Below are 10,169 nucleotides of genomic sequence, written 5' to 3'. Positions count from 1 at the left end.
CTGCTGCTGCTGCTGCTGGCTCTGGCTTCTGGCTGCTGGCTTCAGGGCTGGAGTGGTGTTCCTGAGGAGTGTTTGGGGAGGGTATAAATATCTCACCCAAGCCACGCCCCCTTTCCTCAGCTGCTATTGCCTCTGCCTTTGCCTTGCCTCTGCTTAAGTCCCAATGGTGTGGGGAAGCTTGCTGCTGCTGCTGCTGCTGCTGCTGGCTCTGGCTTCAGGCTTCTGGCTTCAGGGCTGGAGTGGTGCCTTTGAGCCTCTGAAGGACAGAATGCCTTCAAGTTATAAATGCAATCCTTTGGCGCAGGTGTGAGCATATGCCAAGAGTCACTGGGATAATATCAACTCCACTGGTCTCTATGGGATCACACTACCATTCCAGTCATGATTGGAACTGGTGTTTCAGATGACTAGAGGCCACTTCTAATTGTTTTGGGACTACTTTTTAAAAAATGTTTTCCTGATGTTTGTGGGCTGGAATGCCTGCTCCACACAGCCTTTTGTACCAAACTGTACCATCCCCACAATTATCCAGTTGGGTAAAAACATTTTTTCTAGAGTTCCAGGAGGGATCAAGGGCTACATGGGACCTGCCAAGTCCCCCATGTGGCCCACAAATCCCCCCACTCAGCTTTAAGAAAATGCAACCCTATCCAGAACAGGTGGACCACCATTTGGATAGACTCTGTCCTCTCTGATTAGTTTCATTTTGTTATTTCATCCATAATTGCAATGAAACGTTCATCTAATATGTCCACCTAGAGACATGGGGGGAAGAACATTGTGTCTTCATCTTAGTAATGACAAGATATCCAATATCGCTCAACAATGTCACTCAACAATTTCATGTATCTGCTGAACAATCTGGGATAATAAGAAGGATCTCTGGATATCCTGTAATGTAGATATCTTGGGGTTAATTAGAAAACAACAAACCTAGCACCATCCATGAGTGACAGTGATCCAGGCAGAAACAGAAAACTGTTTTATCACACTACTCAAACTGCTCAGACTCTCCAGAAGAATACAGTGGTGCCTCGGGTTATGAAATTAATTTGTTCCGCCGCGGCGTTCGTAACCCGATTTTTTTCGTAACCCGAAAAAGCCATAGGCGCTAGCGCTGGAAAGCCGTGTTTCGTGCGAAAAAGCGCCGAAAAGCACCAAAAATTTTTTTCGTAAGCCGGAAAAAAAAACCTAACCCGGAACAGTTTTTTCCTATGGGATTTTTTCGTATCCCGGAAATTTCGTAAGGCGATGCTTTCGTATCCCGGGGTACCACTGTACCATGGTCAGTTATTTCGTATGCTGCCAAGAGATCAAAGACAATCTCAAAGCCACCTCTCTTGTGTTTCTCTTACAAGGAAGATAATACCACACAGGGTGACCAAAGTGGTTGCTATGCCAAAACCTGGCCCAAAGTGCAATTAAAATGGATCCAGGAAATCCACAAGTGACTAGATAGGGAGATTATCACACAGGAGGAAAGCATCCTTCTCCTGTGCTTAATTCATGTTAATAGTGTGATGATTATCACACCCCCACATGCTTATCCCATTCTTCTACCACCTGTAAACAGTAATGAACCTATCATTGGGCATTCATGGGAACTTCTATTAATACCCAATGACTGGTCCATTACTGTTTACAGACAGTAGAAGAACAGGATAAGCGTGCAGGATGCGATAATCTTCTCTTCGATTGTGCTAATAACATGAATTAAGCACGGGAGAAGGATGCTTTCCTCTACCTGGGAGGCGGAGTCATTTTGAGTTTGTAAATACCAATGAAGTGGACAAGCTTCTTGTTAGTGTAAGGAAGACAACCTGCCGTCTCAATCCATGCCCGTCATGGTTGACCGCCCAGGGAGGTGATGCAGTAAATTTTTTATTAAGATCCATTAATCAATGCATCCTTCAGGGAGGGTAAATTTCCATCAACATTAAAACAAGCGGTGGTCAAACTACTCTTGAAAAAAACTTCCCTTGACCCCCCCTGGTGAGAAATACCTATAGACTAGTCTCCCTTTTACCATTCTTGGGCAAAGTGATGTAGAGGGCAGTTGCCTTCCAACTCCATGCTGTCTTGGGGGAAGCCGATTATCTGGACCCATTTCAAACCCACTTCAGGGCAGGATACGGAGTTGAGACTGCCATGGTCGCCTTAGTTGATGATCTCCGTCTGGGCATCGACAGGGGAAGTGTGACCCTGTTGGTGTTCTTGAACATCTCAGTGGCCTTTGATACCATTAACCATGGTATCTTTCTGGAATGCCTGAGGGAGTTGGGAATTGGAGGCACTGCACTTCAGTGGCTCCATTCCTAGTTCTCGGGCAGATTCCAGATGGTGATGCTGGGGGATAGCTGCTCTTCTAGGAGATAGTTGCTCTTCTAAAAGAGAGTTGACATCTGGTGTCCCTCCAGGCACCATTTTGTCCCCTATGCTGTTCAACATTTACATGAAGCCGCTGGATGAGATCATCCAGAGACATGGGGCATGGTGTTATCAGTATGCTGATGACACCCAAATCTATTTCTCTATGACTCTGACTGCTGCAGTGACTAAGGATGGCATCTCTCCTTTGGATGCCTGCCTTGGGTCAGAAAAGGGCTGGATGAGGGAAAACAAACTCAAGCTGAATTCAGAGAAAACAGAGGTACTCGCGATAGGTACCCCAAGTCCAGGGAAGGCGATTTGTCAACCTGTCCTAGACGGGGTCACACTTCCCCTAAATGATGAAGTTTGCAGTTAGGGAGTGCTCCTGGACTCATCCCCACAGTTATCATCTCCAATAGATGCAACGGCCAGGAGTGTTTGGTATCAACTTTGGTTGATACGCCAACTGTGTCCCTACCTGGACCGAAAGGACCTTGAAGCAGTGGTACATGCACTGGTAATCTCTCATTTAGACTTCTGTAATGCGCTCTACACGGGGCTACCCTTATACCAAGTTCGGAAACTTCAATTGGTACAAAATGTGGCAGCCAGATTGGTCACCGGTACATCTAAGTCTGACGACATAATGCCTGTGTTAAAATCTCTTCACTGGCTGTCAATTAGCTTGTTTAAGGTGTTGGTTATCACTTTTAAAGCCCTATTTGGCTCGAGCCCAAGTTACTTGAGGGAATGCCTCTCCATAATTTGCCCCGCACTCTCAGAACATCTGGGAAGAATATATTAGAATACCAAATGACTAGATTAACAACAACTTCCTATAGAGCTTTTACTGCTGCTGCTCCTAAACTGTGGAACGGCCTACCGGAAGAGATCCTTCTTATTACCACCTTAGATGCTTTTAAGAAGGCACTTAAAATGGGTCTCTGCTAGTGGGCGTACTCACCCAACCTTGTATAGGAGCCTTATTAAATAAAATGTTCCAGTCCTTTGATTATGACTGCCATGTTTGCTATGATTGTCATGCAATTTTATTAATAATGTCAGTATTTTACTGATTGCATCTTTGTATTTGTATTTATTTTATCAGATGTAATCCCGCCTCGATCTGCAGGGAGAGGCGGGAAATATAAATAAATAAATAAATAAATATTATTAATAATAATAATAATAAAAAATAAGCATCATCATCATCATCATCATTATCATCATCATCATCATCTGTGTCTCCTAGGTCGACACAGGAGTGTGTGTGGGGTGGATCATACTAGGTGGCACCCCTGCTAAGCTTTGCTTCCCTTTTTCGCTTGCCCAGCAGCTGTGCAAGACTCTGAATGGGCTATCTGGAGGCTGCAGCAGTGGTGGGGCAGCAGGCAAGCAAAGCACAGGGCAAGGCAGAGGGAGGGAGGCAGTCTGCATCTCTATCCCCTGCAGACCTTCTGGACATGCACACCAAATGACACCAACTGCATTGATGCCACTGGGTCAAAGTACATTTCACACAACCTTACAGGGAAAAGCTGTCATAACAGATGTCTGAATAGTAGGGTTCCTAGATCACAGGGCCTTTCTTCTTTTATCCAGTCTTCAGAGCAAGGAGGAAGAATCTCTGGACACGAATGCCCTTGTTATAAGTGTAAGTATACTATCTTCATTTGTTAGACTGGGTGTTTTTTATTTGACTGGCATATTCTGTGCAGAGGTGGTTGATATTTGACATATCTTATTTAATGACATCACCAGAACCAGCACCTTGTGATAGCATAAAAGAAAATCTCTAGATTTCAGGTTTGGGCATTGAAATTTCATGGATAGTCTTGCCTTGGCAATGCTTTGTGATTTTTTTAACCTTAAACATTTTTTCCATGTCTGCTTAAAGATTCAGGGAGTCGTACCCTAAAATCACACCAAAGTGTTAAATCATACCTTCTTCTTGGAATGTAAGAGACTAGTGATGAATTACATGTATTAATAAGCAGTACCTGCACTTTCTGCTGCTAAGAAAAATGGAAATGAAATGACAGTCCCTGCTGTTTAAAATGCCATTCAGGAACTTTAAGAATCCCATTTTCAAACTGCATATCTTTGAATCTTACTCCTGGGAGGCACCACTTATGTAAAAATCAAATAGACTTAAAATGTAAAAACACCACCTACAGCTTTATCAAATAACGTTATTGCAATTAACTCTGTAAAAGGAGAGTATAAAGTATTTTCCAGTTACCGAGGGTATAAAGAATTTTCTGCATTTTAACCTGGCAATGTAAAATGTTTATTTTTCACCCCCTGAAGAGATGGGCAAAGGTTTTCTTTCAAATCCGCAAACAAGTTAAATTCCCAGAGATCTGTTTGATACTAATGAATGCCTAAGCCTAAAGGTCTAATTGTCCTGAGTAGGATAAGAAGGTGTGTAGTTGACTGATGTTTTGTGAGCTTGTTCAATAAAGAAAACAAGAAAACCCTTCTGATTATAGAAGATTTTACTCTATTGTGTGGTGCTACCGGTAAATATACAAGAGTAGCACATTGTAAGGGCTTATTCAACTTTTGCTGAATAGAGGTTGTACAACTATTCTAGGTGTCTTCTGAAATGATGATAAATGGATCCAAGAAGCAGTTGCTAACTAGAAAGCAGTGCTCCAAATAAGTACATGGGTGAGAGTAATGACAGAAAATCAAGACCAATGTCCCAATGATGCAAGGAGTAAAACCTGAGAAAGTAAAAGGAATTACAAATACAATTATATACATTTCAAAAGATAGCAAAGAAAAACACACTAGAGCATCAGTAAAGATGTTAGGAATCTTCCAAACATCTTTGGAAACTTGAGCACTGAATGGAAAAAATTCAGTAACTTTGTTCTGATTTGTGTCAGTGTGTTGTTGCTTTTGGACTGTAACTCACTTGATTCCTCACCTTTATTATTATTATTATTATTATTATTATTATTATTATTATTATCAACATTTATTTATAAAGCGCTGTAAATTTACACAGCGCTGTACATACAGTCTTTTTAATTAGACAGTTCCCTGCCCTCAGGCTTACAATCTAAAAAGACATCACACAAAAGGAGAAGGGAGTAGTGGTGGGGAAGGGGATGAGGTCCAGCAATTCCTCTCTACCTTCAAGGCCTGGACCAAGGCAGATGGACTGGAGGAAGGGCTTGGCTGCATAATGGATGGTTAATCTTCATCCAGGGAGGCAAGCGACAATTATGCAAGGCCCGGGAACGCTTCTCGGAACAGGATGGTCTTCAACTCTGTTTTGAAGCTGGTTAAAGAAGTGATGGCCCTTGCTCGCGGGGGAAGAAGGTTCCAGGAGTGAGGGGCAGCGAGTGAAAAGGGGCGAATCTGAGATGGGGCAGAGGAAATCCTGGGCTGTGACAGCAGACCTTGTCTACCAGAACGGAGGGCCCTAGTGGGAAGGTAAGGAGAAAGAAGGTCTCATAAGTAAGGAGGGGCCAGCCCATGGAGGGCTTTAAACGTCAACAGCAGGAGCTTATACTGAATGCGGAAAGGGAGCGGGAGCCAGTGAAGGAATGCCCACACAGGAGAGATATAGTCAGAGTGGTGGGCAGATGTAATAATGCGTGCAGCTGAATGCTGGACAGAAATTAAAGGACGGAGGTGGGAAAGAGGAAGCCCTGACCATGTCTGCTTGAGCTTATGGCAACTGTGAGCCATAAATATATACAAGTGGGTCATATCTGTCCTTTCTATAATAAAGTCAAGATTTTATCTAAAGTACGATCTATATTATGCAAAACTATTATGTTAGAATGGATTTTTGTAATCTCAAATCCCAAAGGCTGGGATTTACAAAATGGATACTAAAGGTAGTGGCCCTGATACATGTCTGTGCCTTGGGTTGTAAGGTTCCAGTCTCTTCATGGCTATGCCTAGTGCAACACCAGAGTGGCTTCTTGGTCACTGGTAATAGTGAATGACACCTGCTTTTTCAAGAAAGCAAACAAATGGATCACTCTAGTCTCTTTCCCACTAAATCCATTTTGCACACATCCTAATGACTGGAATCAAATTTCATTGCAAAAAAAATAGTGAAAAGGGGATTAACTGGTGGACTGAGGACATAATTTCAGTGTTACATATGGTCAGGTAGTTCTACAAAGTGTGTTTGTTATAAAAATCATACACAGGATTAAAATGTCACAGATTACCATAATGTCTAACAATTAAGGTAAGAAAAATAAAAAGGAAGTGGCTGGTAGGACAAAATTTTTATGTAGAAATATGAGAATAGATTTTGATGAATCCCCATTCCTTGCCGTAGCTGTGTGTTTCTGGTTTTAATCCATTAGTGTCTAATTAGGTGGTGTGTGTGTCTGTGTGTGTGAGAGAGAGAAGGTTAAAATTTTTGGTTTAGCTGTCAAATCTTTCCCACTTCTTAAAATTGTCTCTTTTTCTAATGATTTCTTCATTTCAAATATTCTGTCTTTCCACGTGGTGCATATTATTCAACCCAGGGGATGATTGAGCATTGTTTTAAATGAAGCAGTGGATTTTGCTCAGTTGCCAGTCTTTACTTTCAGAGCTTTTATTTATCAAGCTGGATAAGGGATGCTGCTTCTTTCAGTAACTTTGTCAAACGTTAACAAACTTCAAGATCAAGTAGATAGGGTTCACAGATTTCAGGGCCTGAAGCCTCTTCTCAGGATGAGGAAGGAAGAATCTCAGGGTGGGAAAACTGTCTTTAAAAGTATGTGCATCTATATTTTCTCACTTGTTAGACATGGGCCTAAATTCTATTGTCAGTTCCAACCAGAGTAAAGCCACTAGATCAACGGAATTTGCCTGTGTGTTGACTTTTCTTTCAACAATTGGTTCAGTTGTTTCACTGAGTCTGCTCTAGATTTCCAATCTTGGTGATTTTATTGACCGCTAATCTTATGTGTCATGCCTATTGCCATTTCAAGATGTTTCTTGTAATATCATCTTTCTAATATGAACAGGGTCCGCCTCCTGTAGCACCAAAAGGGTCATCCCAAGCTTTCAGATTTTGGCCCTGAAATGTCATGGATAGTCCTGAACTGGTGACCCTGAAAGTAGAGTAACTGGGAATGAGATAATCCCAAGTAGGTTTTTAAAAAACCACGGGAAAGAGGACTATCCAGAGTTGTCCCAAATATCTGGAACACAGAGTAACATCTGATTGAAAAGAACTATAATGACCTAAAATATGACTCTGTGGCCCTGTACAGACCAGCCTGAAATGCTGGCCTGGGGGCAGAGTCAGGGTGCAACGTCCTGACTATGTACACCTGACTCCACCCCCCAGGGTGCCCTGACACTGCGAGTCATTATGATGCGCCTCTGGTGCTGTTTCCAGATGATGCAGCACCGAAGGGGCACCCATATAGCCCCTATGGCCATGGTGCTCTTTCATGGGCACAAAAAGGACCCACTTTTTGCAGCTCCTTTTGGTGCACTCAGAAGGCTGGATTGGGGCTGCAGCATGAGGTTGCCGTGGCCCCGATCCAGCTAAAGAAGGGCAGCATCCAGTTTGTACAGCTCCTGTGTATATTTCGCAGCCCCTAAGGTGTTGAAATGCAACTTGCAGCATTCTGTATCACTAACTTTGCTAGTTAGTGCTGCTGGACATTATAGTCCAGCCATTTCCTACTCTAACCTTAAAATTAACTGTTTGAGGCTTTCATGTTGATTTTACCCAGTTGATTTTAACATATGAATTTTAAGCTGGTATATTATAATCTAATTGATTTTAATGTGTAATGGCCATTTTATTCCTATATTTCCATGCTTAAACATGTGTTTAATGGTCAGTTATATATTGTATTTTAATGGTTGTTGTACCATGCTTCAAGCCTTTGGGAGAACCAGGCAAGATGATGATGACGACAATGATGATGTGACACAGTTCCCAATAGATTCTCCTGACTTTTGCACTGCATCTGAAAACAATGCCTTATATTCTTCCCACAAGTCCTGCTAGCATTGAGGTCTTCTGAGATACTAAACAGGGAAAGAACAACAGCATTCATGTAGTTTCAATACATGTAGCCTGGGACTGATCTTGTGAGGTCACAGCCTATCACTAAAAAATGAAGGTATAATAAGAACAACATGGAGAATATTCCCTCTACCAGTTTAGATTCCCCCTGAAAACCCTGGAGTACTAGCTGCATTCTAGTTTCAGAAAGAAATTAAGTGTGCAGAAGAAAAGTCTGCCAGCACAGTTTTTGCCATCACAGTATTTAATGGGGTAAGAGAACTTTAAAATAAAATAAAAAAACAGTTTGGGGAACACTTCATTCTCCCAAGACAATCTCTCTCCAACCTGAAGATGCAGCCATCTGAAATGCAATGGTGGGAAAAACGGGAATACCCATGGGAAGGCTATATCATCTACTTTGTTCAGTGGTCTCATAAATAATATGGGTATAGGCCTCATCTTTTGGACTCTTTCGCCTGTTCTGGAGGGAAGTATTCTGCTTAATGCCTTTCTGTTTTTTATAACCCACACTAGAATATTGCCTCCTGCTTTTCTATACTGCTAGTCAAAGTCTAATGATCGCACCAAGTAATATTCTGTGGGTAAATATTTTTAAACTCTTGAATCAAGGAATGATGAAATATTTAGCAGCAGCGCAGCTTCTAATGAGTTCAGAGAATGGTTCTCCTGCAGCTCAAACGGCCTTTTTGTTTCCTTGTCAATCCCTGTGATCTTTTTTTATGAGCTGTCTGCTAGCAAAAGGGCCCTAGGTGAAGTGCTTATATGGCCCATAAGGAACACAGAAACAATTGAGTGGGACGTTCCCCTGCCAAAGCTCCACTGAAAAACATGGGCGCCTGGGGGTGACAGCATGAAAGTACTCTAGGCACAAACCTGTTCCTCTACCTGGATTTCACAACCAATGGATGAAAGCTTCAAAAGCACTCAGCCCTGGGCTCAGTATAATCCTCTTAAAGTTAATTTACCTTAGAACACTAATGGGACCATTCAAAACTAACTCTTTAGAACTCCTAATAGCAGCAACAGCCATGGCAAATTGGTTTGAACAGCAGAAGCACTGATGTTCAGTGCATATATCTATGCACTGAAGATATAGATATAGATACACACTCACACACATTAAGACCAGCTTTGAAGTCTCTAATTACAAATAAAACTAGTAATTTGAAGTTTGTTCCTTTCTTTTTAATCAATAATCAAGGCATAACTACATTATATCACAATTGCAACAACAAAGGATAATTTTAGCCCTCAATGATGTAACTGCATTTTTTTTAAAAAAAAATGCAGGGATAACTGACTATAAAACAAAATCCAAAGGCTGCCTTATGGAAATACCTTTATTTGGCCGGCTCAGCCATATAGGTCATCTAGGCAGCTGCCTAGGAAGGCAAAAGTTTAGGGGCGGCACTGGCGTGGAGGCCGAGAGAGAGAGAGAGAGCGCAGCCCAGCCAATCCCCTGGGTGCCACTCATGCTCCTGATGGCCCTGCCCCCTTTTGCTCTTTGCAAAGAGCAAAAAGGAGCTGGGCCAGCAGGAGGGTGAGTGGCGCCCCAGGATTGTCTGGGCTGTGCATGCGCACCCAAGCCAGGCACCCTTCGTTCTTCCCTGGTCCTGCCCTCAGTCCAGTTGAGAAGGGCAGGCAGTCGGGGCTGCCTGCTGACACACCAGGTGGGTGTTTCTTTTATAGGACACCTCCTCCTCCTTTTCCGTCCCAGCCTTACCGCCAAGAGCAATTTATTTATTTAACTGCCCTGGCTCAGTGCTAAGCAATCCTGGGAATTGTA

This window comes from Sceloporus undulatus, chromosome 1 (assembly GCF_019175285.1).
Source record: "Sceloporus undulatus isolate JIND9_A2432 ecotype Alabama chromosome 1, SceUnd_v1.1, whole genome shotgun sequence".
Taxonomy (NCBI): Eukaryota; Metazoa; Chordata; class Lepidosauria; order Squamata; family Phrynosomatidae; genus Sceloporus; species Sceloporus undulatus.
This window is presented reverse-complemented; position numbering follows the sequence as displayed.